General features: G+C 38.1%; 1 protein-coding gene and 1 long non-coding RNA gene across 27 annotated transcripts in view; one reads left to right on the forward strand and one right to left on the reverse strand.

Annotated features, from left to right (window-relative positions):
* The window catches only part of ZNF385B (zinc finger protein 385B), a 388,911-nt gene that overhangs the window by 208,440 nt on the left and 152,649 nt on the right, over window positions 1–27,822 (forward strand). The gene's annotated exons all lie outside the window — the stretch shown is intronic.
* The window catches only part of LOC144304686 (uncharacterized), a 38,921-nt gene continuing 18,494 nt past the window's right edge, over window positions 7,396–27,822 (reverse strand). For 6 of the 15 annotated variants that reach the window (XR_013371611.1, XR_013371619.1, XR_013371609.1 and 3 more), the window contains 4 exons: window positions 26,626–26,717; window positions 22,123–22,265; window positions 21,544–21,617; window positions 19,196–20,071 (listed from right to left, as the gene is read on the reverse strand). This is a non-coding gene — a long non-coding RNA (uncharacterized LOC144304686). Of the gene's footprint in view, window positions 7,487–9,868; window positions 10,069–13,002; window positions 13,150–19,195; window positions 20,072–21,543; window positions 21,618–22,122; window positions 22,266–26,625; window positions 26,718–27,822 lie in introns of those variants that run through there. The other 9 variants (XR_013371616.1, XR_013371615.1, XR_013371614.1 and 6 more) reach the window with 7 other exon arrangements.

A 27,822-nucleotide genomic window follows, 5' to 3' on the forward strand; every position in this document is an offset into this window, starting at 1 on the left:
CAAGGCAGTATGGAGCAGAAGTTAACAAATTGTCTCTGGAATTAGATTGCCTGAGGGCAAACCCTTGTCCCTATCCCCACACCACACTTGCTGATTACAACCAGGTCAATCAGCTATCTTGTCCTCCTCCCATGTAAAATGAGGATACCACAAAGTTTAATATAAAGCACTTAGTTAAGTGCCCAATGAGTAGTAAGTACAAAATAAGTATTACCTGTGACTTTGGTGGTGCTGACAGTGATGCTAGTGTCAAATTTGAAATGGTGTATTCCAGATATGCAGAGTTACTAACACTAAATTTAATGGCTTATTTTCTTGGCAACTGGATTTTTTGTGGGTTTTATTATTTTGTATTTTTTTCTTTCCCTCACAACTTTTGATGCACAAGGGAAAGTTATGGCTTAGCTAAAAGTTCTGATATTGAGAATGACCTTGTCCTTGTTTTGAAGCATCTGAAAAATAAAAATAAAAATTCCTCCTGTGAAACACCGGTCAGTTGCTGCTGCTGGTCCTGGGGCAGGCTGTCTACCGGGATGCCGAGCATTACAGCTGCTGTAATCACCAAAGCATCTGCTAGAGATCTCAGGGCTGAAAACTAGGTAGGAAAGTCTGCATTATACCTAATAATAGCTTTGGAAATTTTCCTGAAATGCTTGCTGGCAACCCCCAGGCTCGACAGGCACAGCATACTATAACTAAAGCTAGCATGTTGTTGCTACTCTTACTAGTGAGTGTGCTACAACACAAACACACAAACCAAAATAATGGCTAGAAATCATTTGCTATGACTTCTTTATGTTTTCACTTGTAGTACTCTTGGGTTACTGCCAATTGTAGCTAGATATATTTATATAGATATCCTGTATTTTTAATTCACAAACAGTATCTTATAAGCTATAGATTCATATAAACTATTGATGCCACCAGTGAAGAGTTCAGATAAGAAAAAAATTATATCTGACACTATTACTCTCTCAATACACACAGGGATTGCTTTCAAGATGCAAAATTATGATGTTTGCATCCACATGGAGGGTTTGTGAAGAATGTCTGATGAACGTGAAAAGCACAGACTTCTGTTTGTGTGCCCTAGGGTCACCTGAGGATAGCGCCAAAGAGTCAGAGGATGCTCCATAAATGTTCAAGGAACTGGGAAAAGATCCCAGACAGAAAGATTAAAGTGTTTTGATTAACCACTGGGAAAGAAAAGACTGAGTGGTGAGGTGATGGTTCTCTCAAGACAGGGAAATACCACGAAGTTTACATTTCAGGGTCCCTCACTTGTACGGGCCCTCCCAAGGCCCTGGGAGGAACCCGAACCGTGTGTTCACGTGGTTGTATGCCTTTGTAGTATTTGCTGAAGTAAAGTATTTTAACCACAATTGGTTAAAACCACTGTTTCCTTCCACTAGAACTTCCCCTCCATCTCACTTTTCTTCGTATTGAGTGGAATTAGAGGTAGCTGTGTGCATGGAAGACAAAGGGCGGGAGATATATTTACTTAGAGTATAGTTGGCTCTGTACAGGATCTGCAATTGCTTCTGTGTGTAATTAAGTTATTGCCGGCCATCCCAGCAAAGGAATGGCTTCTGGGTCCTATCACGTATTTGGCCAACTCACCCAGCAGGGCCAGAGGCTGTGTTGTATCGCTAATGTGTCCTGCAGTACAGCCACGGAAGTATATAGGCAGTGCAGGAGAAATAATGATTGAAACGTACAGAACCCAAAGCTAATCTGGGTAAAATTTCCTTCAATCACGAGGCATGTGAAGTTGTAACTGGATGATTGAGTTCTAATTGATACTTGGTCACAATGCAAGTTTTTTCCTATCAAAATGTACTATACTAGAAAACATACTGGTGTGTATAATTATAAATATGTCATATATTTTTCCCTCTTTTGATGGGAATTGGTTAAGATAGGATTTATCAAAATTTCTGAGTAAGGCACAAAGCATAGTAGTGCTTCAGATAAGAGTATATTTGTTTAAGTCACAAGCTTTTATACATTCTATCAAAAATTAAAAGAAAATCTGGTCAACTACACAAGAGAAAAGATTGGACTATCTTTCTTATCCCTCTATAGAATGATATCACAAAATCATTATCATGTGGAAAGGTGTTCAAAGAGCACACAACAAAAAATGTAGGAATATCTTAATAAAAACATGTTATTTTCTATATTTTGTGATTTTTTTTTAGCCTTTTTGCACTTGTAATTTGCATTGGTATTTTTGGTCAACTAAACACCCACCTTCTTGTTTAATTTTGTATTTGTAATTTTATATTCATTTTCTAAAGGAGAGGCCCCTTCCAACTATTTAGACTTCAGTTTCCACAAAACTTGGATCTTCCCCATCCTCTACTAATATATAAAGGGTGTGTCATCTTGTGAACAATCACTCATTCATATGCTTGAGGCAATCAGTAATGAGTTAGGATATGGTAAAGATTATAGGGATCCCTGGATGGCGCAGTGGTTTGGCGCCTGCCTTTGGCCCAGGGCGCGATCCTGGAGACCCGGGATCGAATCCCACATCAGGCTCCCGGTGCATGGAGCCTGCTTCTCCCTCTGCCTGTGTCTCTGCCTCTCTCTCTCTCTCTGTGACTATCATAAATAAATAAAATTAAAAAAAAATTAAAGATTATATTGTATACATTGAACCTGACAGATCCTGTAATAAGATGGCAATTTTTGCTCTAAGAAAGTTCAGACACTAGCTGCCAGTACTTTGTCCTTCATCTGTAGTCTGTGAGTGCTCAGAGTGTTCCAGTTGAGAATCTCTCCTGAGTTGAGACAGAATCAGTTCAAATAGTGCACAGAACAATTTCCCACTGCAAGAAATCAAGCTCCTCAGAAAAAATACCTGTTTCTAGGACTGGGGCAGGAAATGTCAAGAGCTTGAAATGTACTAGAAAGCAAAGAAGCTATCAGAAATTACTGGAGTCGTGTCAGAAAGACATAGGAACCAAATTGAAAGAATTTCTAAAAAGCTGACTGAAATGTATTGAAATACATCAAATATGTTAAAAACTTACGAGTGTATAATGATACCAAAAAGTAAAAACCAAAAACCTCCTTGATCCAAGGAAATGAGGGCATAAATTCATTCTAAAAATTGGTTGATAAAGTGAAAGAAAAAAAATATTTATCTTACCTTTTCTGACAAACTGTAAATCAGGTTAACCAAAGAGTTGGTAAGAAAAAATGTCTGCTTTGTAAAAGAATTCTAGGCAATAATTGCAGAAGAAATACAAAAACTAAGCCATCATTATTTTGCAACTCCTTTTGAAATAATCTGAGAAATGATCATCAATGGCTGCCCGAATCATTGGGTGAAAGTTGATGAGGAATCTTTAGAAGAAATGAGTTAGGGTGGGAACACCAAAACTCATTAATTACAGAGAGAAAGAGAGAGAGAAAAACAACAAGTATTATACAAGTAGCAGGTGCATAATCCTATTCATGAAATATACTTGCCAAAAAATAGAACATAAACTTGTTCAAACCCCTAGGTTTAGCTATTAATTTTCAAAAATATAGAAGAAAAAGGAACATGTTATATGATACCATGGAATCCAGTCAACAAAACCCAAAAGTTAAGATATTCTATAGGATAGATGACTGAATTTCTTCTACAAATAAATGACATGAGAAAAAAAAAAGGGAAGAGGGGAGTTGGTAAAACAATTTAAAAATTAAGTAAATGAGTAAGATAAATTAATATTTAAGAGACATTTTGTTCAAGCGTTATGTGTGAACTTTGGCTTTTGATTTGAGCAAAGCAAACTTTGTAAAAACAGCATTGATGCTATCAAGGAAAACTGAAAATAGAGGGGATGGGGTATTAGATGATGTTAAGGAATTACTGGTAATTTTAAAGTAGAAGTATGATGTTATTATAATGTTTTAAAATGAGCTTATCTATTAGGAATACAAACTGATTATTTACAAATAAAATGATAAAATATCTGAAATTTGTTTAAAAATAATCTGGCTGGGGAGAAAAAGGTGTTAGGGAGTATAAATGAACTAAGGTTGGCTATATTTTGATAATCACTAAGTCTGGATAATGAAGACATGGAGATTTATTTATTATTTATTATTAGATTTTTATTTATTTATTTATTCATGACAGACACAGAGAGAGAGAGGCAGAGACGCAGGCAGAGGGAGAAGCAGGCTCCATGCAGGGAGCCTGATGAGGGACTCGATGCCAGGATCCAGGATCACGCCCTGAGGCAAAGGCAGACACTCAACCACTGAGCCACCCAAGTACCCCAGATATGGAGATTTATTATATTATTGCAGCTACTTAGATAACTGAAGTTTTTCTTAACAGTAGGCAAAAATACATAGAAAGTAAATTTGAGAAGCACATACTGAGAGATAGTATGCCTGTATCTCATTGTTATTTGTTTTTGAAAATGAAAAAAAAAACTATGAATAGAAACATCCAATCATGACATTTGTGAAATATTAAATATGAGTGTTAGGGGTGCCTGGGTGATTCATCAGTTAAGCGTCTGACTTTTGATTTCGGCTCAGGTCATGATCTCATGGGTCATGAGATAAAGCCCTGGATTGGGCACCATGCTCAGCAGGCAGTCTGCTCGAAGATTCCCTCCCTCTTCCCCCTCCCCTACTCATGCATACACAGTCTCTCTCTCTCGAAAATAAGTAAATCATTTAAAAATATATATGAATGCTATAGGTAGTGGTGTGCTGGTAAATGACTATCTGAAGAAGAAAGCCCTGATTTATAGTGTTTACCAGTTTGCATGGTCTAAATACTCCCACCACAGCCAATTTCAAGCTACTGGTATGACCTCACCAAATGTGGAGTTGGAAAGAGCTGCGCACCACTGGCTCTCGTGCGTCTGCGTGGCCAGCCCTAGCCCACTACTGGGAAAGCTGACAGAGGAGCGTTAGTTATTGCAGATTGCTGGTCAGACCCCAACTCACATGCACTCTTTGTCCTTGATCAACTTACTTAGTTTCTCTGAGCCTGACTTCCCCTTCTGTAAACTACAGATAGTAATTCCTAGTACCTTAAGATACAAGGCCTAAATGAGATCAAATGTGTAGTAGACCTAGCATGGTTCCACTCACGTAGTGAGTGATCCTTCATGCTAATATCCTTTCTTCCCTCCAAGTTAAAAGAGAAGAAAGAACTCTTGCCTTGGGATGGTCTCAAAGTTTTAAAGGAAAGTAATGAAGCTGATCATCTTCTTAGAGGGCTTCCTGCCCAGAATTTCTGTAATTACTTAAAATTGCAGGTTTTAGGGACTGTCACAAACCTGCCAGAAGTTCACCAAGCTCTAATTTGGTTGGATATTAATAGGTAGGCTGGGAAGTTAATGTGATATGATTGTGGCTAGAATAGAACCATCTGTTAAAGGTATGGTTTCTGTCCAATGTGATCTGGCACTAAAAACACCCAGTAAGAATTAAGTGTTATCTTAGAGTTGACATGGTAAAACAAAAACAAAGACAAAAACACAACCCAATAACTTACTTAATATTTTCCCGGGGAGTGCTAAGACTCAGCTAAGAGGTTTGTGGCATGAATAAGCCTAAAGGTTATGCTGGCAAATTTGAAATGTTTCCATTCCCAGTTTTGATTGATTGAGGAGTTATTAATAATAGTAGCATTGTACTTTTCAAATTCTTTAAGTTTGGTGATTAACCATGGTATCAGTTAATGAAAGAAGGGGTTTTATTTTCCCCTTTTGTTTCCTGAACAATTTACTTTTTCTGTATAGAAATCTAAGATTAAGGTCATCATTGATTAGTCAATAGTGATGCGGTTTTCAGAATTACTGAAGTATTTGCATATATAAAAATATCTTTTAAGTTCATTAAAGCCAAGGATAGAGAGAAAGGAAATTAGAAGTCAAGCCCATATTTAGAATCTGGAGACACTAATACTAGAGGCACTTGAAATTTGATTTACGTGTGTGGGTTGATATGTTCCTATTGGGAATACAACTTGGGGATGTATTTTCTTCTCTCAGGAAGAGTTGCATGACTCAACTCTACATATTTTGGATTTCTGAGCAAATACTTAATGAGCTAAGAAGCAGTATGCTGCATCATCCATCTGAAGTTGTTCCAATCTCCTTTGATCTTTAAAAAGAATAGTTTCCTTCAGTAAATTCAAACACTTGCCCCTTAGAAATTTGAATTTCCTATTTTCTCAAAGCAATGCTATTTATACTAAACTTAATTCAACAGGTCATAATAAGAATGCTTTAAGAAATGAAATGGAATGAAATAAGTTTAAAAATAGTGTCACAAAGAGAAAGGATCAATAGCGACTTGTAAAACTTATGTTTTAGTTATGTATATGTATACATCCTAAGCTATGAAGTAAAATTTATTTCTCGCTGAGTCACAATAAAAAAAATGGGAAATTTTAAAGTGTTTTAAAATATACAATAAAAAAGTCCCTGAAAATAAAGTAACTCTCCCTCCTGTGGTACGTATCAAATCAGTATTTTTAGATTAAGAAGTCTCCTTCAAAGCTGTTGTAGACAAAAGCATTCTGGATTTTGAGAGGATGGTGAGTCCGCCTAGGCCTCCCTGGGGACAGCAGAGGGAGGGGACTTATACTCTTGAAGGGACATGGTCATGACAATGTTCCTTCTGTCTGTTGGAATTTCTTCCTTTCTTATGTAGGATGGATACTGCTACTTGGCTTGCCTGCATAAACACAAACATCTCAGTTAGATTTCAGGACTTGAGGGCAGAAGTTTTGCCTTATGCTCTCTTACCTGCTCATGTATGCTTTCTTAAGTTCTCACCCATCACATGCCTCCCACACACGGTAGTATGTGCTTACCATTCCTGGTAGGAGTAATGATACCACTGTTATTAGTCATTCCTGTTAGTAATGAGCACAGCTAAAGTTTACCCTAATATGCTATTTGGCCACATTTGTTCATATGTTTATATATTTATTCATATACTATCTGCCACAAAGGATTTATTGCTGCTGCTAATGTGAATAAGAAAATAATGGCTGAATATATATATATACAAATACACACATTTAAAGAGACTTTTATACACACACATACATGCACACACACCCTTATATATCATAAAGATAAGTAAGGTCAGAGGAAAAATATGAATAATCAAGCATTAAGTTCCATCTTGGTTCTTTCTTTGAGGCTCATTCTTGCATCTGAACTCCCCATTAGACAAAGTAAGGGGGAATATATTATCAGTTACATAATTCTTACTATTGAAGAAGAGAGACACCCTCAGGAAAGGCAGAGGCTTCCTTGTATACGTGAGAAATATGACTAAAAGGCATTTCTCACATGGAGTTTCATGTGGGAGACAGTGTCTGAAACTCGAAAATATCTGTACCATCACTCCTGAAGAAACTGTAATGGATTTTATTTCTGTTATTTCTGTTACTACTTCTCTTCCATGAAGGCTGAAGGCTTTCTGACAAAACCCGGTGAAAGTACATCTGTAAGGAGACAGAAAATTATGATCCAGTTAGGTAATCTTTGGCCTGTTCTAAACTATCACGAGAACATGCAGAAGAAATTGTTTAATAAATCATCCCCCAAATATCGCCTATCTCGACCAGATTTTTAACTAAACTGGATGACAGTCTAAGATTACATCCCTCGGCTAGGGCCTAGATGGATAGGCACTCAGGATTGTTGGTGGAAAATAAATCCATCTACTTTAGAAAAAGTTATGATTAGGAGATAAGGTCAATATTCTTTGGTGGAAATTGGCAACTTCACCAAGGTTCCCATCTGATGAATCACTCCACCTCCTCACCAAGATGGGTCATTCCAAGACAGATGTTTCAAAGGCTGGAACCCATAGTATCATTCCAGAGCAGTTTCAAAATGTGTGGGAATAATTTTTGCTGAACTTTGTTTTTTCTCTGTACCACACTGCCAACCACTGGCTTTTGTTCCCTCTGGTAGTACTGTTTTCATTTTGTTAGCCTTCATGTATGTCAGGGGGTCATATTAGTGTTCAAACAAAAATTGACAAGCTATTTGCAAGTGAACTGGAAAGATAGAACACCTTGTGTTTCGGGCACCAAATCGCTGGAATGTTCAGGCATTTATGAGCTATCTACTACATGTTGCAGTGGAAGAAGCACTTCCACAATTTGAAACTTCACAGTAAGCATTAATCCAAGGGAGAAATGAGCTCCAGAATTGAGAATAACAAGGGAACATCTGGACAGCTGTGAGAAGAATCACTGTAAGAAGCCCGTGATGGGGGCAGCCCGGGTGGCTCAGTGGTTTAGCCTGCCTTCAGCCCAGGGCATGATCCTAGAGACCCGGGATCGAGTCCCACATTGGGCTCCTTGCATGGAGCCTGCTTCTCCCTCTGCCTGTGTCTCTGCCTCTCTCTCTGTGTGTCTTTCATGAATAAATAAAATCTTTTAAAAAAATAAATAAAATAAAATAAAATAAAATAAAATAAAATAAAATAAAATAAAATAAATAAAAAAAAGAAGCCTGTGATGAAACACAGGATAGCGGGGGTAGGTACACTGGGGCCTCAGATTAGGGGGTGTCAGCAGAAGAATGGCAAGTACCTAGGAGAGAGAGAGATAAAGGGAGATATACAGGAATGAGGAATGATCAGATAACTTTTACTTCCAATTTACTCTGACAAATGAGAGATGGGAGAGCAAGGAAGAGAGGATGAAATAGAAGATCCTTGGGCTTGTTCTAGTGAACCTAAAGAGATTCCACTTTCAAGAAAGCAAAACAAAAACAAAAACAACTGCCATTCTATTTTAAAATATGATTGCATATGAAAACCCATTTATAAAGAAATAGAAGTTGGGGCACCTGGGTGGCACAGTTGGTTAAGCATCTGACTCTTGGTTTCAGCTCAGGTGGGATAGGGTTTTGGAGGAACATAAATATTCAGTCCATAATAGGCTCTCATAGTGAGGTGTGGGCTTACCTCCCACCAAAACTAAAAAGATATGAATTCCTCAGAGAGACATAAAGTCCAGATTCTGGGCGTCCCTTGTCCTCCCAAACAGGCAACTGCCCACTAAATTTTCTCTCAAACTTTCAAATGTTCTTGGATGGTCTATCTAATGAGTCTTAATCTTCAGTTCCTATTTATTTACTTATTTATATTTAAATATTTTTATTTGTTTATTTTAGAGAGAGAGTGAGAGAAAGATATAGAGGGAAGAAGCAGAAAGAGAGAGGGAGAGAGAGAATCCCAAGTAGACTCCATGCTGAGTACAGAGCCTTGACACAGGGCTCAATCCCATGACCCTGAGATCAGGACCTGAGCAGAAATCAAGCGTCAATCGACTGAGCCATGCAGGTGCCCTAAACATTTTAAGTTTTAACATCAAATTTATTCTGTTTTTGGTGCTTATATTTTAAACAGAATAATTTAAAATAAATCTAAATGTTTGGGATTTTACCATGAAGGCTCTCAGAGAAGCCCCCCGATAATGATGGTAGTGCTCTTGCAGGCGCTGGCTATGTGCCAGCCACCAAATCCTTGCTGCGGCTGTGTTCTTCCAGAGTGTAGGCCAGTCTTCTTTCTGTCTCTTGTTAGTTGACAATGCCAGTTATAGAGAATCACGCCAGACCACACACCAGTGTGGCAGTTATACAAGTGGGAAAATAGATATCCAACTAGTTGTGATTAAAAATTCTTATATTTGTAGCTTAAAATGATACAAGGTTCTGAAAATGCAGAACAAGAATATAAATAACTTCTCTAAGGTTCTAAAATACAGAGTTGGAGCCAAAATAACTTTTATAACTATTCCTGGGAAGATGCCCTCCCACGTCATTCTAGCCCACACTTAGAAAATAAGGTTTATTTTTAATTTTGGTACCTTTCTGAGTTATTCCAGGAAGATTTTCTTAGGGATTTTCCAGTGTCATTAGATGCCACAAAGTATATGTTTTCAAAAAGCTAGATTTCTTCTGCGTATCCTTGAAGATAAATCCAGGAAACTCCATGAACTTATTGTTTACACCAGCCCAAGGGTGGCTGGAAGATGTTAGAGTGATGATGCATCTGGTAGTGATGATCCTGAACAAGTTCAGAAGATGGGCTATTGTATTACATTTTTGTTAATAGTCACATATCTTGAGGTCTGATTCATGCTACTCATGGATCTTTGAGCCCTTACTAATTCGCATAAATACTCAGAACCATGCAAAATTTTTTTCAACTTATTTCAGTATATTTTGTATTAAGAGAAAATAAGCACATAGATTTTTGATAAGTAAATATTGGCTCAACTGATGAAGTGCACCCTGTAGCTAGAAAGTTACCTCTTAGTATGTAACAGTGGAGAAGCTAAAAATGCCAATAATTCAGTAGTTTCAGCCTTTCTCATATATAAGTTTATAGTTTTAAGATTCAGAGGAGCTAAACTCTCATCATTTTGTCAGATTAAGAGTAATATTTATCATGATTCAAGTCTTCCTAACATTTTCATCAGTAGCCTAAAAGAAGATAGTAGGTTTCATTTCATTTTATTTCCAAAGTGATTCTTGGATTTTCAAGTTGCTCTGAAAAGTGAAGTGGAAAGTATGAATTGGAGGTGATCCATTGTCTCCAAAACATAATCCCAAACGGGAAACTGAGAAGCAAAACTTTATGTGAAGCCCTATTCTTTTACTGCCCTTTCCCTAGATCTACTCTACTCCATTCCTCTTCCTTGGAAGAAAGTAAAAGAAGGAAGGTAGGGGAAAGGGAATTGGCAGTAGTGTGATGGAACCAGCTTCACTGAGTTGAGTGAGCCAACCGTGTGCACCTCTTTCCAAACTTGTATTAAGTAATTTATTGATACCTTAAAATCAGCCATGTTGGAAATATTTACGCTGTAGAAATTGGTGTTGCTACAAATCAGGGCTCCCTTTTCCCACCCTGGATAGTAGGTTGCTAAGATTTACTAGCATTCCACTGATGACCTCTGTTGAAAGGGATATCACAATGTTACCCTTACCACTTTCTGATTATGACTTGTTAGTATAGGTAAAATTTCTAAAGACCTTGACTGTAATCTGCCTTTACCCAAAAATATATAGAGTTGGAATAATATGCTCTGTATTTAAGTTATTATGATGCATTTTTTCCTGTGTGATTTTACCTTCTTAGATTTCTCAATGTATTGTTAGTTTTCTTTTCACACTCCCCTCTTCTTTTTCTATCCCATTCTCTGTGATCTTTTCTTGATTACTTAGTCTTCTCAGTGTAGACTGTGACATTTTATGAAGAGATATTCAGATACACACTGCCTGATTAGTATGATCTAAGGCATCAAAGAGTATTATAGACTCAATTCAGCAAACATTAATTGAATATATCCTTTGCATAAGACATCATGCCAGAGAAAATAAGGCACTGTACCTAGTCTCAATCAACATAAAATCTAGAGAGAAAATCAGACATGTACATGACTAAGAATAATATAGAACATAATGTGAAAGGTAGTATTAGAAAAAGTAAAGATGCAAGCTGGACCACAGAGACTGGAGGTTATTTCTGACTGCAGAAATTAGAGAAGGCTTCATGAAAATGGAGCCATCTCAACTAAGTCCTGCAGAATTGGTATGCATATTAAAGTTCAACTCTATTTATAGGTTTTATGAATAGATGACTATAAAGTTCCCATTAAAGTAGTTTGAGTTAATTCACATTGTTTACTGATCTGCCAAAATTAGCTCATCATCATGGAAGTTGGGAAAACTTAAGAAAAGTAAGATTTTAGCATCATAAATATATGGAATTGCTGCTAGATTCAGCAGATGCCAGTGCAGAAGATGCATTCTGCTCATCTTTGTACACCTCATAGTTTATACTCAGAGCACTATTTATAGAAGATCCTTAATAAAAGCTTCCAATTAATGAGAACCAAATACGATTCAGGCACGTTTACATGTATGTTATCATCAAAGACAAAAACTAAAAAATAAGGAAATCAGTTTTATTCAGGCTATTACAATAGGGAGAACACCCTAGACCCAAAGATCAGAGTGTGTCTTTACAGAGTGGTTTTGCTTTAGTCTTTTATAGGAAGGAGTAGACAAGTTACAAGTAGGAGGATTTACAGTTGGGATTTTGCAACCAGGGAAAATCTCGGTTGGTTAGATTGAACAAGAGATGTTTATCTCTGTGTCTAGCTAGTTTCAAGGGGAAAACAGTTCTAATCTTTGCTAATCACTCATGAGACTTTGCTAATAAAGAGAAGCTGACTAGTCAGTAGGTAAACCTTACAATTACCCTGATAAATTTTACTATCAGCATTGTTTTTTAAGCTCTTTTTAAAAAATCAGAAACTAACATTCAGAGAGGTTGAGAGACTTGCCAAGGCCACATAGCTAGGAAATAACAGAATTGGAATTTTACCCCATATCTTCTGGCTCTAATATCTTTTCAGTATGTCATAGTATGTCACATTATACTGAATGGAATGCTTAATAATAATTTTTAAGGTTAATTAAACTTTCATTTATTTTCTGTGTGTATATTTTCATACACACTACCTCGTTTGGAGAGATTGCCTTCAGAGAACCAGGTATAATATTTAGAATTGGCAGAAATCTGTTTGCAGGCTGGTTTGTTTTTATTTTTTAAGATTTTATTTATTTATTTATTTATTTACTTACTTACTTACTTACTTAAGAGAGAGGGCACAAGTGGGCATGAGATGAGGTGGGGCAGGGAGAGGAAGAAGGAAAAGCAGACTCCCCCACTGAACAGAGACACCCTCCACCCCGATGTGGGGCTCAGTCCAGGACCCTGAGATCATGACCTGAGCCGAAGGCAGGTGCCTAACCAACTGAGCCACCCCAGGTGCCCCGGCAGGCTGGTTTATAACAAGAGTGTGCCTCCTTCCATATAAATAAATCTAACTTTCATGTGAACGAATAGAGAAAAATTTGGAATTATATCCTAGTGTCTTTATAGTTATTGTTCTTTCTGGGAATTGGTACAATATCACTGTTGCTATTTCACCTGTGTTCCGTGGGGCTGTAGAGGTCTGCAGGAGATGCTTTGAGATCCTTATAGCGTTTCTTGGCTGGGTCACGGGAAGCTGGTTACTCAGCTTCTGCCAGAACTTTTGGATATACATGTTGAACATCAAAGTAGAAAAAGGGTCACCTAAAGAAGGAAGGAAAGAGTGAAAACCATTGATCTAATAGAATAAATCATTTCTGTAGAACAAATACTGAATATGTTTTGCTCCTGGAAGCCTGTGAGTCCCTGAATTTATTGGCTTTGCCAGCTTTGGGGGACCCTTGCTGTGCTTTTGATATTCACAGCAATGCAATGTTAAGATGCACCTGAAAAGTTCAGCCACACAGCAGGGGAATCTAACCTGCCTGGTCTGAATCATTTGGCATCTGTTCCACACTCAAATTATTGTGGTAATTATAGGTATGAGGTGACAATTTGTGGTTGAGTTTTGTTCTGGGACCCCGGTCATCCAGTTCTTTTTTTTTTCTTTTTAATTATGTTTTACTTTTATAATATTGTGTTAGTAAACAGAGCAGGTGCTATTTCACAGTAGTTGTGTAACACATTCTCTGAGCATGGAAGCAAAAATTTAGCACAAAACAAAACCCTCTAACCTTCTGGCTGGGCTACCTTCCTAAGCATGGTAATTGTATCTGCTCTAAATGAGAGAGAAAAATAAGCAGATTACAATTAGCCTCTGGGGGCCACTGAAGCCAAGATATGCATGGGAGCTTTGTCATCGTTGGCCCTGACAGTGTGGATTTTTTAGAGGCAGGAAAGCCAAGTTCAGTGCTTTCCTGCTTCTCCTTGGTCTCTCATTCAGGGATAACCTGGCTGTGTCCTGCCCCATGCATCATTTACAGAGAAGCTCAGGCGGTGAAAGGAGATACTATCATTAGTTTTTATTCCCTGTATCTCCCAGTGTTAGGGGAAGAGTGCTGTGGTCAGAAGATAGCAAAATTAAAAGCAGGAAGACAAATCAGCAGTGCCTGGGTGACTCAGTCGGTTAAGCATCTTGCCTTCGGCCCAGGTCATGATGATCAAAGTCCTGGGATCCAGCACGTTGGGCTCCATGCTCAGCAGGGAGTCTGCTTCTTTCTGTCCCTCTGCCCCTGCCTCTCCCCCTGCTCGTGCTCTGTCTCTCAGTCTCTCTCTCAAATAAATAAAATCTTAAAAAAAAAGAGGAAGATAAATCAGCCAGAAGATACTAGAAAATAATAGAAAATGAGATATAGGAACTATGAACTGTGTTTACCCACTGGAAAGCAAAACAAGTGAATTATCTGTGAGTCCATTTCTAAAGACAGGTATTACGGAGGCACTAACTCTTAGGAAACTATTTTCAAAGTGGTGATGGATGTAGATAGACAGGATGGAGTGACATTCAGGGCAGGGAAACTGAAAGTGCACCAGCTGAGAGTACAGACTTGCCTTAGGGGCCATGAGAAGGTCTGCTGAGTGACAAGTCCGTCAGCAGAGTTACCGAGGCTCACACCTGTAGAGCTACATTTTACATTTTGCTGTTAAAATTATAATCATCGGTAAAGTGGTGATGAATTTTTCTAAGGCAAGGGTTAGAGATTTCTTTGGTTCTTGTAGAAAAGTTTCTCTGAATTTAGTGAGCATGGGAAGGGTCACTTTCTTGGGCTGAAATTGGCAAATCTGAGTCCTAGTCAATGAGTAGGAGGAAGAAAAGAGAGAAACAGGGTATGACTAGAAGTTTCCTAGCACAGTTAGTACTAACTCTCCTCCCCTTTTAGGGCAGACCAAGTTCTCAAGATTCTTAGGATAGACTCTTTTAAAGAGTAGTTCTCAGAGTGAATTTCCTGAGCTAGGGTGTCAGCAACCCCACAGGAACTTGTTAGATATGGTAATTTTCAGACCTCATTGTAGGTCTACTAAATCGGCAACTGAGGTGGGACCAGTAACCTGGGTTGTAATAAGCCCTTGTCTTAGTCCATCTGGGCTGCTTTAACTATGAGAAAATCATAACCTGGCTGTCTTATAAATAACAGAAATTTATTTCTCTCGGTTTTAGAGGATGGGAAGTCCCAAATCACTGGTAGATTTGGTGTCTGGTGAGGACCCACTTCCTCATAGACTCACCTCCCAAGACAGAAGGGCCAAGGGAGCTCTGTGAGGTCTCTTCTATAGGGGCACTAATCCCATTCGTGAGGGCTCCACCTCAGGACCTGTTCACTCCCCCAAAGCCCCACCTTCCAATGACATCCCCTGAGGTGCTAGGATTTCAAAATATGAATTTGTGGAGGACAGAACATTAGATCTACAGCAACCCCCTAGGTGATTCTCATGCCCGCTAAAATCTGAAAACCATTGCCTTAAAGTAGTTGTTTTCCATATAAAAGTGCTTCAGAAAGTAGAAAGTTGATCAGTTTCTCTCCTAAACCCCTTTCCTCGGTGTTTTTACAAGTGCCTGATTAAATCTGGTAGAAAAAAAAGATCCCAATCAGGTGCTAAGCCTTTGGCACATATGAAATCTCTCTTTGAAAAAGGGAAGTGTAGCTCGGTTCTGGACCTGACAGGAAGCACCTGCAAGCAAGACTGCATGGGGCACAGCATCCGTTCTTGCCCTTGATGCACAAACCTGGGAAGGATTTTTTTTTAATCAGTTCTTAATCTGAGACTCAGGAATGTTCTGCTTGATGGAGCTTCAGAAACTCAAATCATGAATTATGTCCAAGGTGGAAAAAGAATAGTTGGTGATGCTGAACTTTAATCCTAAGAGAATTTAGCAAAGAAAAAAAATGTATTAAATGCACAGTGATAACCCGCAGTTTCAGCCTTTGGGGAGTCACATAAATATGGCAAAGGTAACAGACACCAAACTGAAAGGGGAAAAGTGGAAGCATGAAGGTGCTGGGCACTGGATGGAGAAAGAGCTAGAATGAGGCTTTTTGTCAAGAGGAAGGAGAGTGAGAATCATGGCAGGGGACCAGAATCAGATGAAATGGTGGAAGTCCAGGGTGATGCACAAGAGTTATTATCCACGAAGAGGGACATCTTCCACTTAGAGACATGACCAATTTTTTTAAGCATTATAAAAAAATGGAGAGATTGATCAATATATGACTCGTAGAAAATAGAGCTAAGAATAGGTGTAAAACCAAGGGCCATAGATAATCAGAAAACATAGTTATCCTTGTACTGCTAAGAGCTGACATTTGGAATTCTCATTATGTGCTAAGCACTGTACTAAGTACTCATGATTCCCACAGCAACACTGTGAAACAGATTCTATCTGTGCTTGAGAGATGAAGAAATGGAGGCTTGGGCGAGGAGATTTACATAGCTCCTCAGTGCCTCTAGGATTGGGACCCACCAGTCCTATGCCAGAATCTGAGCCTGGCACCCCTCTGGTATGAATGATGTCAACGAAATAGGTCAGCCCCTTGAGTTCCTAGGGCTCCAGGAGGATCTGATGCTATTCTGTCCACTTTTATTCTCACAATTGCCTTGTTGTTATTTTCTGATTATAAAAGTAATGTAGGATTATTGCCATCCAACTCAAAAAAATGCAAAAAAAAATGTAGGAAGTAAAGATCATTCTCGGTCCCATTGCCCAGAGATAACTCATGTTACCCATAAGCTATACTTTATTCTATGGCTATAATACTTGGTGCCTCAGAACTGTCTGGAAGGAGGCAATCAGCCCGGACTCCGACACTCTAATTCACTAGGTCTGGGTGGGGCCGAGGCTTATGTATTTTTAGTAAGTACCTCTCCTGTGTTCAAGCCCAGTTCTAAAAATGCTGTTCTATATACCTTAGATTTTCAAATACTTGTATGTAGAACATCTCGTATTCAGTTTATCTCTGGATTCTTGAGTACCTTCCTATTTCTCATCAATACCGTCAGACAGGAAGATGTTGAATAGAGAAGAAGTTGCTTCTCATACCTTAGCATGCCTTGTCATCACCTGGAAGGCTTAAATGTTAAAATATAGACTACAGAGTTTCTGATTCCATGGGCCCGGAATGGGGCCTCTATTAGTCAAGATCTTCTTCCAGTGAAACGGAACCAATAGTATATAGAAAGACAGATAGCTATGAAGAGATTTGTGATAGGAATTGGCCCACATGGTCATGAAGGCTGAGAAGTACCATGATCCACTGCCTGCAAGCTGGAGAACTAGGAAAGCCGGTGATACAATTCAGTCCAAGTCTGAAGGCCTGAGAACCAGAAGCTCCAATGTCCAAGGGCAAAAAGATGGGACATCCCGGCTCCAGAAGAGAGAATTCATTCTTCTTCCATCTTTTGTCCTATGTGGGTCCTCAACGGATTGGATGATGCCCCCCATATTGGTGAGGGCAGATCTTCTTTACACAGTCTACTGACTCAAATGCTAATCTCTTCCAGAAACACCCTCACAGACACACCCAGAAATAATATTTTACCATCTAAATGGACTGGTAAACCATCACAGGCCACAACAATTTGCATTTCTAATAAGTTGGTGGGAGATGCCAATGCAACTGGTATAGGGACCACACTTTGAGAACTACTGTAATAGTCTTCCAGATGAGATTTCCTGGTAAAAACTATTCTTGTCTTTGAAAATTCCTTAAAATTCAAGGGCACGGATCTGTCCTTGATGCAATCATTTAGAAACACATTCAGTGACAGATAGTAGCATGGTTAATATCACCCCTCCATCAGGAACTCCATATGTAAAATCTCTATTCAGCTGTTTCTGTGTCTCTATGACAACAGTAAAAGTGTAACAAGAAAAGAATAGCTGCTGATGTTGTCAGCAAAAAAAAATCTTTAATGTCCAAATGGTTGTTGGTAGCAACAGAAGGGATAGTGGGACAAGGTCGGTTACATCCAATAATAGGCATAAGACCTATCACAGAAGTCTAATGTGTGACATTTCTTAAGTAGGACAAATACCAGAAGAGGATGTTGATGCTACTGGCAGTTTTTATGAATTATACATGATGCACTATTTTAAAATTCAGTGGAAAACTGCCATTTACCCTCCCTTGTAAAAGGTATTATATGAAAAGTGAAGTGCTGGGTGAGTAAACATAAGATGCTACCAATATAATGGATCTTAAGCATGCTTCTCTTTGTTCTCTAGCCCCTGACAAAAGATAACCAGGCTTTTGAAAGGAAAGTTGGCCTCTGGAAATCTTCCTGAACTTGATACCTCAGTACTGTTTGTCTGTGCTTCTGAACCAGAAACCAATTTCTAAAATGTTAACTCTTACATTTAATTGGCTTTCGGCCTTAACCCCTTGATGCTGGGGTAATATGACTGTGTAGCTACATTTCTTATTCAACATCGTCCTGGTCTGTTTGGGCTGCTATAACAGAATACCACAGACTGGGTGGGTTATAACAGAAATTTCTCACAGTTCTGGAGGCTGGAAAGGCCAAGATTAAGGCACCCACAGATTTGGTTGAGGGCCTTGCTTCCTTGACAGCTGTCTTTTTGTATGATCTCACAGACTAGAAGGAGCAGGGATGTTTCTGAGGTCCTTTTATAAGGGCACTAATCCTATTCGTGAGAGCTCCACCCTCATAACCTAATTAGGTCCCAAAAGCCTCACATCCTAATAGCATTATTTTGGGGGGTTGGGTATCAACATATGCATTCTGGAGAGGGAAGGACATAAACATTCAGTCCATTGCAAACATTTATTTGTCAGTCACCAGAAATATAGAAAAACCCACTGCCAGCCAATGCAGTTTATCCTAGAATTTTGAATGCTAAAATTAGAAATCTTTTTTACCATGAGTAGAGATTACTGAAGTCATCTAGGGGAATTTATTCATTTATTATTCAGTCAACATATATCAATTATGTACTTTCCCCCATTCCAGGCATTATTGTAGGGTCAAAGGCTAGAACAGTGAGAGTTCTATATAGAATTCTCTATATAGAAAGAAACCCATACAGTCTTGACCCTTCAAGGAGATTACACTATAGCAGTGTTGAGTTTTGTCTTATTTTATGTCTTCTAGAACCTTACTATGTAAAGGGCCAACAGTGTCGATGTCACTTGGGAAGTTGTTAGAAATGCATCATCTCAGGCTTCATCCCAGATCTCCTGACACAGAATCTGTATTTTATTTTATAAAATCCCCACCTGATTTGTATCCATGTTACATTTTGAGAATCACTGCTCAAAAAAAAAAAAAAAAAAAACAGAGCCTGAGGCAAAGATTACAGTTCTGATTTTATTTGAGAGTGCAAGCCCAGGACAGTACAAATAAAGGAAAAGGAGTTAGTCAGGCAAGGGAAGCTGCAGCACAATGGGATACCGTGCTGGCTCCTATGTCACAATGAATCTGGAAAGGGCACAGCGGTTCAGGCAGCAGGTGCATTTGCAGGGAATGGGGAACTGCTTCTCCAGACAGTTTGCAAGGAAGGTTCACACCTGGCCCCCTCCTGACTCCTGCTTTCTGCTGCCTGAGGTTCACACCAGTGGGAGGTGCCACCCCTGCACTTCTGAGTGACAGCGTCCAAATCCGAAGTGGAGGGGTGGGTGCAGACCAGGAAAGAGAAAAAGCAGGGAGCAGCTAAGGGCTTCTGTGAAGACACACAAAGCTCCTGTGTCAAAACAACGTATATGGAAAATTCCATCCAGTAAGTCAGCAGAAGTGAATAGAAATGGCACTGATTTGTCAGCCACCAGAAACACAAACCCCTCTGCTGGACAAGGGAATTCACCCTAGAATTTTGAATGTTAAATTTTGTCATCATGACTAAGAGTTATTAAAGTCTTTTTTAACGTTCACCAGTCACTCTGTCACTCCCTGACTTATGACCTACTCTTGACAGCTCGCGGGATTTCCGTGTATCTGCTATTCTGTTGGCTCCTCCCACCCCTAGATTTCTAGCTTCTCTTCTCCACGCTTATGAATACCTGTGGTGCATTGATCAGTATGTGTGAGTCTCAAATATTCAGTCCCCTCTCTACTCACCCAGTATATAGCTGCGCACATCATACACACGTCTGCTTTAATGTCATCATGCCCGTATCTTCAGCCTTAGACCAGCCAAAAACCAAGTCCAGATAGAACCAAACAGTCCAGGCTACTAAATCCAGATAAGCAGATAGTAAGAGGTATCAAAGGAGAAACCGCAGATCCCAGAGTGAAGCGGATCCAAGACCCTGCAAACACTGTTGCTCATTCTCTCCCAGAAGTGTGCCCTCCCAGTGTGTTCCCCGAATGAGAAATTCTTATTCAGGTCATCCAGATTTCACTCTGTCTGGAATCTATGGAAATTAGGAAAATGTGACCAATATCTAAGTGTCAAAAGTAGTTATCCCCAAGTGATGGAAATAGAGATTTTCATTTTCATTTTTATCATATCTTGTGCTTTTCAAAATTTCTGTGATACAGCTTTACTGCTTTTATAATGAGAAACTCTTCAATTATTATTTTTAGAGTGGTATGTTTTGTCAAGGAAACTCTTTTAAACACAGAATACAGAAAAACTGGAATGACATGTCAGTCATTAAATTTTAACTTATTTGCATATTTTATAGACACTCAGTAAATCTGCCTAAACTCTAGTCTAGAATTTAGAAAACTCTAGATTTCCACAGCTCCCAAAACATAAAGGAGATAATCTTTTTTTGTCAGAGCAAAAGAGAAGAAATAGATTCAGACTCAGAAAGCAGAAATGGTGCTTTCTGAAGGCAACGCTGTACTGCCCAATGTCTAATAAGGCATTTCAAGAATGTCTGTGACTCCCATGTACTGGTGAAATGCAGACCCTCTACCGCCCAGCCCTACAGTAATGAGAGCTAAAAATGACAGCTTGTGTTACTGGTCAGGCCTAAACTCTAGACACCTGTCAAGGAGTCACTCAGTGTCACATACTCTGAACCTTTTAAATTTTTCTATGATCAAGGAGAGCCCTTTTCAAACTCTACTTCAAATTCTAATCTCAATTTACATGCTTCACAAGTAGCAGAATCATGTTTCCCACTAGTAATCATTTGATCAACTCTGATCTGCACATTAGAGGTAATCTTGTATAAATTTTCACAGACATGTTAGTGGGGCACCTGGGTGGCTCAGTGGTTGAGCATCTGTCTTGGGCTCGGGTCGTGATCCCGGGGTTCTGGGATCGAGTCCCCCATTGGGCTCCCTGCATGGAGCCTGCTTCTCTGTCTGCCTATGTCTCTCATAAATATTAACAACAACAACAGATATGGTTAGTGTATTTTCTACACATTTGTTGATGGCCAACTACTACTTGTACTCCTTAAGTTATTACAAAAAATAATAATAATAATCTCTATTCAGATTTATAAAATAATGGGTTCTTATTTTCCAAAGGTCGTTTATGATCAGTTCAGAACTCACTAATGTTGGGATGCCTGGTTGGCTCAGTTGTTTAGTGCCTTCCTTTGGCCCAGGGCGTGATCATGGAGTCCCAGGATCGAGTCCCGCATTGGGCTTCCTGCATGGAGCCTGTTTCTCCTTCTGCCTGTGTCTCTGCCTCTCTCTGTGTCTCTCATGAATAAATAAATAAAATCTTTTTAAAAAAGAACTCACTGGTGCTGAGAAACCCTCCTCGCCCAGATAGTTATGTTTTCTTCAGAAGAGTTCATAGGTTTCAGGCTAAATCCCTGTGTTAGAAGAAGAAAAGGTGACTTTCTTGTTATTTGCTGTCCTGATTTACTGGGATGGTGGAGGCCTCAGGCCTCTAATACCACTGGCATTTGCCGGGTAGAACCAGTTAATTCACCTGGGAACACTATACATAAGGAAGTGAATTAATAATGGCCATTTGGGCTCCCTGTAATTACTAAGCTCATTTGATAATGTGTGAAAATAAATGCATCTTAAGGCATAAGGATTCCTGACTGTTCACTTTTGACATTGAACCAAATCACTCAATAAGTATTCATATAGTTCCTGCCAGGATGCACATTTTACGAGTTAGGGTCTATTGTCACCCTACTTGTTAAACAGCGGTATGTGATACTTACTTTGGGGATCCAGCATGAATGACTGCTATTGGGTCCCACCTTCACGACCCATAAGTACACTCTAAATCCAAGACCATGTGTTGGTCTCTTTCTTAAAAAAATAAAAATAAAAATAAATACATAAATAAATAAATGTACTTACAACTGATTATTCTAGTGAAATTAATTTTCATTTGTTTCATGCTTAGAAAACAATTCTTCAAGTGGTAGATGACTTGGGTTGGTTTATAAACTGGAGAATATGACCCGGATGAAATAGCACAGGAAGCGGTATGTCTAGATGTCCTATATTTAATCAGAAAATGTTTCCAGTCAGGTAGAATGATAAGTAGCATGTACTGGAATTAAGACATATATTTTAAAAAATGATTACCTAACATTAGCATGTCAAGATATATTGCTACATGCATTTAAAAAAAATCAGTGTGTGTATTTTAAACATGCGTCTATTAGGTACTCAAAATCCTTGACATGTGGAAAAGGACTTCCTTACATTAAAGATAGAAAATACACTGTTTCAACAAATATGAAGCCAGAAACAAAATAATATCAGACAAGCACTTCTTAAAATGCGCAATGTGGAAAACGAAATCGCTTCACAATTACGTACTTTGTATGAAAAGAAAATACTATTCCCTTGTGCTACTGAATATAAAGTGTTTTTGGATTCAGTTAAAAGGTGTGTTTAGGCATAGTGACATTTTACAATTTTAAATGTTATATAGTACTCTTTGGAAATACAGTTTGAGAAATTCCCTCCAGAAACCACGTTGACAAAGATAGCATTTATAAGCAGGCGAGGAAATTTCCTCCAAAACAAACTTGCTGTTTTCCTTTGCAACAAATTAAAATCTGTATGGAGTAAGCTCTATGATATAGTTATGAATACTTACCACATACAAAAATATTGACTTTGGAAAAGCCTCTCCAGGTTTTAAGGCCTACTGATAATATCATTTGCATTTGAATTTATACGATGAGCAGAGTTTAATCAAGATTACCAACATCAACATTTTTAAATTGTAGGAAGGGTTGATGGAAGTTCCAAGTTCCAACTGCAGTCTTCTCTGGCCAGTTAACTCAGAAGTTCTAGATAATATGACCATTCTTTTAATGGGCTAGAATTATTTTATCATTATTTCTCTTCAGTTCCATGTCTTCTTGTGATCACTCCTTTTTTCTAATCCTCATTAGCCCTGTCTTAGGAATCCACTTTTTAAAATACATTTACATTATTTTTTATAGTCCTATACTTTTAGGGTTTGGCTTTTTATTATTTTTTAATCTTTTGATAGCTTTTCCAGTTGGCTTTTCAACTTATTGAGGGCAGAGTCTCCGTGGGCTCACTCTGATGTTTCCCACAGCGCCAACCCTTAGAGGAGGCTTTCCATAAAAGTGTTCTAAATGGACTCAGCTTTAAAACTGATCGCAAATTACCACAGAGGCACTTTCTGAAGGGAGCCTTGCATTCAACTTCTGATAAATATCAGTGTCTACCACAGCCTTTTTCTCCTCTTTCCCACAAAAAGAGAAGTACCGTATTTTGTGTGGAAAGGGAATGTGGAGGAAGTACCAGAGTGAAAAGAACTAAATTTTCGTCACAGCTACTTTGGTGACTAACCCTGAGAGCTTTTCCAAGCAACCAGATGCTGTCAAGCTGCCTTTATCAAGGGTCAGCTGGGGGTACCATGGACTTGGCTCGCTTCTTAGAATTGCTACTAGTCACAGGTATGAGAGCACTCTTGAGTTCTATGACTTACCGTAAAAACACACACCTGAAAGCGTTGCCCTTACCATAATACCCTGTATGTCATAATGTTGTTTGAAGGTCCTTGGCCATTGCATTGTTGTTGTCATCGAAAATAAATTGCCTTTGAAAAACTGAGATCCTAGAAACCCTGTTTTAAAAGATCCATGCTTCACCAATGCTTGTACTCTGAGCTAGATCCCAGTATAACCATTATTTGAGGCTGTCTTGGCAGAGTGGTAACACCAGCTGACATATATTGAGTGTGTGTACTTCGCTAAGTGCTAGGTGTGCTGTCCCTTTTATTTTTATTTTTTTTTTAATATTTTTTTATTTATTTAGGATAGTCACAGAGAGAGAGAGAGAGAGAGAGAGAGAGAGAGGCAGAGACACAGGCAGAGGGAGAAGCAGGCTCCATGCACCGGGAGCCTGACGTGGGATTCGATCCCGGGTCTCCAGGATCGCGCCCTGGGCCAAAGGCAGGTGCCAAACCGCTGCGCCACCCAGGGATCCCCTGTGCTGTCCCTTTTAATCCTCAATACTTTCCTATAAAGGCAGGTACTTTGTAGGTGAGAAAACTGTGGCTTGGATAGGGTAATGTGTCAAAGACCTTACAGATCAAAAGGGGCAGAGCTAGACTTGACTCCACATTCGTCTCCTCCAGCACCAATGCATGTTTCTTCTGCTCTGCCCTGGCAATACTATGAGCTAAAGCCCGATCAGTTTTGTAGCGATACAAATCCATGAGGAAGAAAGTTAAATAGGAGGTAAAAATCAGACTGTTTAATCTCAAATTGGTTTGAAGATGCCTGGGGAATCACATTGATCTTTTGAGGTAGCTAAGAAAAATTTTAGCATCTTTGTACATGAAGAGTTTTTAAAATACTAATCAATGAAAACTAAATATCAAGATACGTTTCTTACATGTTGCTTAGAACATGTTTGTCAGCAATGGGCGAATTTTCCAAATAGGTAATTTATGTTATAATGTCAGGATTTTGTTCTCTAATGTAACATTCGATTTATAATAACTTCCATTAAAAAAATGATAGTCTAGTGGCAGAATCATTCTGGCTTTTCAGACTCTCATTTGTTGGCAATATGTATGATATTTCCTTTGAAAAATTGCAGAGTAGTGACCATTATAGAAGGCAAAAAAAAAAAAAAAGTAATTTATAGCTAGATGGGCTAGTAGAAACAAACTCTGACATAATGTTCAAAGTATATCACAATTTGGCACTCTTATGTGATTTGCTGAATACAGCGTTTATGATTATTGTAACAGTGTTTTAAAAAAGGAAAGCCTGCATGTTGTATTTTGGATAATAAAACTCTGAACTTTTGTTTAGTGTCTTAAAAGTAAGCTCACAAAAATAGTCTGATCCCAATTACACATTTTATTAGTGGGCAGTTTTAAGTACTGTGTAAAGATCTTCTCAGGGTATATTCTGATGAAGTCTCAGACATTTTATAGAATAAAATAACCACATCTAGCAGTATGCCAGTGCTCAATAATCCTGAAAATCCTAATACATCACACTTGTTATATTCCTTTTTTTTTTTTTTGGTAGAATCTACTATAGAAAGACATTCAATTTCACTTGATGCCACAGATTTTTCATACATCTCCCACCATTGTGATGAGAATTGTAGGTTAGTCACTAAGTAGTAAAAATGCAGTCATTTTGACCCTGCCCTTGAAATCACTTTCTGGTTGACTCTTTGGATATTGTTGTAATAAAAGGTTCAGCAGATCATAGTTTTAAATGGAGAAATAGATAATAAAAAAGCAAATTATCCTAATGGCATATTTGGGGGGAAAGATGTTTAAAAACTTAAATCTTTCCTTTTGACAATGAAATTTTAGTATAACGTTTTAGTGTAACTGGCTCTGTTGATGAAATTTTAGTATAATGTTTTAGTGTAACTGGCTCTGTTGATTTTAAGGGCTCTTGTAGCTGTTGACTGCAAGGATATTTGTAATAGGTATGTTGTAATTAATACAGAATTTCAAGTAACTCAGAAACACGTACATACATGTATCATAGCTGTGTCCTAATTTCAAGTGGTAAATGTGAGTTTGAAAGTAAAAGGTTCTTCAAATAACTTGGGCACAAGCTAAAATTAGTTTTTTTATATCAAGTTCTATTTTTTTATATACCAGAGCTATAAAAGAAAAATAAAATCCACAACACAAAACTGCAAAATTATTATCATGCTTAGATTTGGAAACTTCATATACTTATTATTATTAGGTTAAAAGTAAGAAAAGTTGTTTATTCCACACCCGTTATCTAGTTTTCATAAAGCATAAAAATGATAATCCTAGATTATAACCAAGAATTCCACACACAAAATGAATATTTTATTATTGCTTTGGGATATTTTCCGAATATGCTTCATGAACTTCAAAATCTCTTATTCTTGCTTCACCCAGCCCTAAACACTTACTCCTCCTCCTCTTAGCATAAAGCTATCAAATGGGCTGGCAATAGCCCCAAACCTAAAAGCAGTTTCTAGATGTTGCTGAAGAAATATGCCCAGAGTCTGTAATGCTTTCAAAGGATTGTAAGAATGTGCAGTTTTGTCTTGTATATTCAAACAAGATGGTGCTGACTGGGATACCAAGTGTGTTATGCACCTTCATGCAACGAAGAGTGAAATGGCCTATGTATTTATAATGCCACTTAAATCTTGTCTTTTTTTTTTTTCTTCTATCCACATATATTCACAAAACTTTTGGGAAACTTGGCTGGACTTCACCATGTCCTTCTCCAGTGGGAGTTTAATGTTGCTGTTGTGTAGGGAAGGTGGGAGGTGGAAACATTTTTTCCTAAATGGAATGTGGGTCTTTCTGTGAGAGTAATATAATTCTGGGAACTTTGGGTAGGCACTCACCATGTGCTGGTTTCTGTGATGGAGGAAGAAAAATAAATAATATAGGATTGGTTCTTGACTTTAAGGATCTCACGATGTAGTAGGCAAGACTGCTGTGGAAACAAGTGGCATTATACAGAACAAGAAATGCAAAACAATTACTTTAATTTTGTAAAGCAGTTTAAATGGCTATGCTCTTCTATAGATCCACCAGAAGGGATTTCATTATTCTTTCAATATAAAGGTATATACCTCCTCAAAGATTTGAGAGATAAAATATTTGATCCAAAAAATATAGAAATGGATACATGATCAGCTCCCCAGACTTACATATTTAGATAAACATTTTCTCATTTGGAGTACCCACCTTAGGAAAGTAAGCAATACTCTCTTTTGATGAGAATATTATTAGATTTCCTCTGGTTGACTTGCTTGCAGAAGTAATTTAATACTGTCAAACTTGTCAGTGTCCAATTTACACTTTAGAGTTTTTCAGTTGAAGTGCTAAACCCCCCCCCCTTATTTAATTGCATATTAAAATGATATTTTAAAGAACTGTTGTATAGTTTTTGAATGGTATCTTTAGTTCCCAATATACTGGAGTTAGTCTGTTTTATTAGAATTCAAATTGGGTTTGTTATCCTACAACTCTTTTATTTGTAAACATTCACTAGCGATGATGGTTGGGCCATACAGCAAGGCAGACCCCTAAATCTAGTCTGAGCTAGAAGACTGACACAGATGAAGACTCAGCTCCCATTTAGAGTTGTTTTGACTTAGGTTTGCATTTAACATTTTTAGCATTATATAATGTAGAGTCTCCTTTAATAGAGGTATCTTGACAGACATAAAACTCAGGGAGAAAAATAGTTCCATATAAAACTATAAAGAGTATTTGTGTTTAAATTATTTGGGAAAAATATTAAGTAAGGAAATTTGAAGAGAGTTTCTCTAAGTTTTGTCCATTAATTTAGCTGTGACTGAGAAACTTTGGCAATTAGTTGAAATGAAACATTTGGCTGTTCTTTCTTTGATATGACAATATGTGATACAAGTTTATGAGGTATTCTCACTTTGTTTCTGTTAATTCTCATGGTCAAATACTTTCCATCTACATGAGTTTGGCACTAAATTTTATAAGGGAGTGAATATCTCAGGTTTTTGAATCAGAAAATCTGGGTGAATCTCAGCTTTGAAACTCAAACAGCCTAGTTTTGA

The sequence above is a fragment of the Canis aureus genome, chromosome 34 (assembly GCF_053574225.1).
Source record: "Canis aureus isolate CA01 chromosome 34, VMU_Caureus_v.1.0, whole genome shotgun sequence".
In the NCBI taxonomy this organism is placed as follows: domain Eukaryota; kingdom Metazoa; phylum Chordata; class Mammalia; order Carnivora; family Canidae; genus Canis; species Canis aureus.